Raw genomic sequence first — 4238 nt, 5'->3', positions numbered from 1 at the left:
TTATAATGTTAGTTTTTAGTTGGGGTTAAGGGAATGAACTTATATATTTAAGCACATTAACTCTGAAAATTTGTATTTTTCAATTTGAGACAACATAGAAATTAATCTTCAAAGCGAATCACACTCTTTAAAAACTGAATAAATATGCATTAGTTACCATAAAACAGTGTAAAGTTACAAGACCATATACACAAAGTGGTACATACTGACCTAAAAGACACAGAGAAGAAAACAGAGCAATTCAGGAATAATGGCAAATAACTAGGTTAATCAGTAAGACGAGTGCACTCTAGTAGACTTAATTCCTGGATGGAGAGCTTCAGGTAAACTTCCAAATGTCCAGCACAAGTAGCCCTGGACAGCATTTCCCTGGGCAACGTCCTGTCAGTGTGAGATAGCAGACTCAAAGAATGGTAATTCTGTTATACCTGACCCAAGAAAAATGGTAAAATCCTAGACAATCACTTGTGCTGTTTTGTAAACAATTAAGAACTTTGTACAGAGCAGGTTACTGTGTCTAAGGGGAGCCAGCCTGTGTGTGGGGGGGATTCGCCCCCCAAGCGCAAGCCAGGAACAGCCTGGAGCTGGTGCAGAGGCGGCCCTGCCCACTCATAGCAAGAGTCTGGCCAGATCGGGGCCTGGCCTGCCTGTGAGGATAGCGATCAGGTGGCAGATCAGGTGGCAGGGCGCGGGCAGGGGGCGGCAGAGGCAGGTGGCGCGCGGGCAGAGGGCAGACAGCAGACGCCAGCTCTAGGCAGCCTACCTGTGGACCTGCTCCCTGCTCCCTGAGGTCTGCCACCTCCATGAGTACTGTCCCTGCCCTTCTTCCAGAAGAGCCTGTAGTTCCAGATCTGGGTGAGGGGACCTGGGTTTCCCAGAGAAGGCCCGCACTGGCCCTCCCTCTCCATGGATGCCTTTCACATGGCCACAAGTGTGGCCTGCTGAGAGGTGCACTCTGGCCAGTTCCTCAGCCCCTTACACGAGGATAAGGGGCAGTTGGTGCCATCCACTGACCAGTGACAGGCACTTTGTAGCAGCCTGAATTCCTAGACCCGCAGCCCAACCAGTCCTACCTCTACTCCGGGAAACTTAACCACCACCAAGGAGAAAGAGAAGTGGGGATGAAACAGAAAATAGAGATGCCTTCCTTGACCTGAAGAAACTGTCCTCCTCCAAACCCCCCCCCATCGCTATACAAAAGAGGGACTCTTGGATATAAAAGACCGTTCATCCTCCATACAGAAGCTACCATGCCTCTGAAAATATGTTAGTGATGGTGTCTGGGACCCAGCTTCAGAGCAGAGCTTACCAGTGGGAAAGCCTGAAGAGCCAGAATCAGATCGACCTTCCCTTGTGAGAAGAAAAGCAGATCCACGAGAGAGAGTGAAAAAAAATGACTTAGATGTTGTTCTCAGCCCACAGAGACAAAGCTTTGCAGGTGGCTGCCATGTGACAACTGCTGTGTCTCCCAACACTCTGGCAGTCCACTGGAGAAAGACAGTGCTGAGCTCCGTCTCTTTGGTGGACGAAGGATTGGCAAGGATAATTTCTGCTACATCCTTTGAAAAGGATCAGCATCTTAGTGGTAAGGAACTGCGTGACTTGAGAGACCGAGACAAAGACAAGTGTTTCAGGAGGGAGTTTAGAGATAGTAAGCGTGTCTTTGGTGAGCACAGGAGAAACGATTCGTACACTGAGGAAGAACCAGAATGGTTTTCAGCTGTCAGTCTGAAACCATAGAGCTGACTGGCTTTGATGATAAGATTGTAGAGGAGGATCACAAAGGACAAAAAGAACAATGGACTGCCTCTCTGAAAAGAGGCATACTGGAGTGCAATGGAGGGGTGGCTGAATAGGATGAAGTGGAAGTTCCAAGGGATGTAATCCTACCTGAGCAGTCCCCAGGAGAATTTGACTATAATAAATTCTTTAACCTTGATAAGGTGCCATGCATGGCTTCAATGATAGAAGATGTTCTGAGAGAAGAAACAGTCTCTGCCAGCCACTTCAGTAGGTGGTTCTCTAACCCGAGCTGGTCAGGGAGAAAATCCAGTAGACTTGGACCCACACACCTTGAAGAACTTGAAAGGCTGGTAGCTTAGGAGCAAGCCGTTCTCCCTCCTGGACAGAACTCGGAGACTTATTTTGCTCCTATGCCATCAGAAGACCATGCTGAAAATAAAATAGACATCTTAGAAATGCTACAGAAAAACTGGAGAGATGGTTCAGTGGTTAAGAAGACTGACTGCTCCTCCAGAGGTTCTGAGTTCAATTCCCAGTAACTACATGGTGTCTCAAAACCATCTGTAATGGAATCCAATGCCTTCTTCTAGTGTCTGAAGACAGCTACAGTGTATTCATAGACATAAAATTAAATTTTTAAATTTTTAAAAAACATTTAAAAAAAGGAATGCTACAGAAAGCCAAAGTTGATTTAAAACCTCTTCTTTCTAGCCTTTCTGCAAATAAAGAAAAACTTAAAGAGTGCTCACGTTCAGGGGTTGTACTTTCAGTGGAAGAGGTAGAAGCTGGGTTGAAGGGCTTGAAGGTGGACCAGAAAATGAAGAATTCAACTCCCTTCATGGCAGAACATTTAGGAGACTCTGAGTGCTGTGACTAGCAATCAACAGCTGAAGAAAGATGGTGATATGACTGCATTCAACAAACTAGCAAAGGCAAGTGAGACTTTGCCTACCCAGCCCAAAGTCAGTTGGCCCCTGCAAGTTGCTTTGGAGGGGCTGGCTCTACCACCTGACCTTGCAGTACAGACAGCACCCTCCTACCAGCCTGGTTTTAGCAAACCCCAAGTGGACAGAACCAGAGTTGGGCTCAGAAACAGGCAACAGTGAATGTGAAAGTCACCAGCCCCCATGCACCAAGGAAATTCCTCTTCCCCAGCTCCTGCTGCCTCCATCATGAGCACGCTTTCTCCTTCCTTCACCCCTACATGTGATCCACAACATGTATGAAAGCAGAGAGAAGAGCAAGGAGGAAATAGCACTGGGAACAGTCATCCCTGGTGATGGTAAAGAGGATACTCAGAAGGCCAACGAAGAGAACCTGCTGTCATCCAATCCCATACCCAATACTGATCAAGACTCTTCTATGACAAATCTTAAACTTTCCACATTACAGCGGTCTTCATGTTCCACTCTGCTGTCCCAGACCAACCGTTATAACAAAAAACAAGATTATCAACCTAAAGCAACTGGGCGGATAACACCTACCCTGGCATCCCCAATCCCAGGAACACCTTTTTTCCGCCCTACCCACCAAGTTCCCCTCGGCACTCACATTCCTCTTGTTCAACCTGTGCACCAGCTTTACCCGGGATTAGTCCAAAGGTTGAAAGCCCAAGTGGTATATCCACAGCATCTTCCAAGTTTTCTCCAAGCTGGTGTGCTTCTTCCTGGGATAGACTTCTTTACAGGGACTATCTGACCCACTCCTGGGTCAACCCTTGTACCCTTTGGTCTGCTGCTAGTCACCCTCTCTTAAAACCTGGGGCCCCTCTGCATTTGGCAATATTGCAGCAGCAGCTACAGTACTCAGTTCTGCATCCTCCAGGATCTAGTTCCCAGGCAGCAGCTACCAACGTTCAGACTTCTCAGAATGTACCCAGCTGGTCGGGCCTGCCCCATATGCACATCCAGCTAGACCATAGTACCGACCAAAGAAGCATCTTCCCTGTGGGCCTTGCCAAATGGTTTGGATATACATTATGACTGAAGGTTGTTAAATAATCGAATAGAGCCTACACAGTTCAAATACAAGATTGTCATTCCTGGAAATTTTTCTTTTATAAAATGTGAGTGAAGTGTTGGTGTTTTCTAGAAGTGACACCTAAGGGTTCTGAGAAGATAAAATGTATAGACCCTATGTAAAGACCTGTGTATAAACTTTTGTACATAGAAATAGAACAGCACACACAAGTATGAACAGAGCACATATTGAGACACGCGGGAGACGGGGGGGGGGGGGCGCGAACAAGTGCTCTGCATACAAAAGGGACAGGTAAGTAACAAAGGAAAAAGAGTGAGGAAAGCATTGCCTCGGGATACTAACACCCGAGAGCAAGGTTGAGAGCGCGGCAGGAGAACCGCGGTGCGGGTCCCTGAAGCCCCTGCGGTGATCTGCAAAAACTGAGAAGCAGAGGCTCGAACGCTCAGGGAAAGAATGGCCCAGAACCTGAGCTGGAGGAAGGACTGAGGTGCTAAGCCGGCGGCGGGACTCAGGGA

The 4238-nt window shown here is 47.5% G+C and overlaps 1 pseudogene across 1 annotated transcript; it reads left to right on the top strand.

Annotated features, from left to right (window-relative positions):
• Positions 1-309: 309 nt before the first annotated feature.
• Positions 310-3725, top strand: LOC308416135 (eukaryotic translation initiation factor 4E transporter-like; annotated as a pseudogene). The gene is made up of 3 exons: positions 310-323; positions 1105-2207; positions 2420-3725. The product of its transcript is annotated as a eukaryotic translation initiation factor 4E transporter-like (transcript).
• The last annotated feature ends 513 nt before the right edge of the window (positions 3726-4238 follow it).

Source organism: Micromys minutus, assembly GCF_963924665.1.
Source record: "Micromys minutus genome assembly, contig: SCAFFOLD_215, whole genome shotgun sequence".
NCBI classification, from domain to species: Eukaryota; Metazoa; Chordata; class Mammalia; order Rodentia; family Muridae; genus Micromys; species Micromys minutus.
The sequence above is the reverse complement of the archived record's forward strand: the minus strand, read 5'-3'. Positions and strand labels throughout refer to the sequence as shown.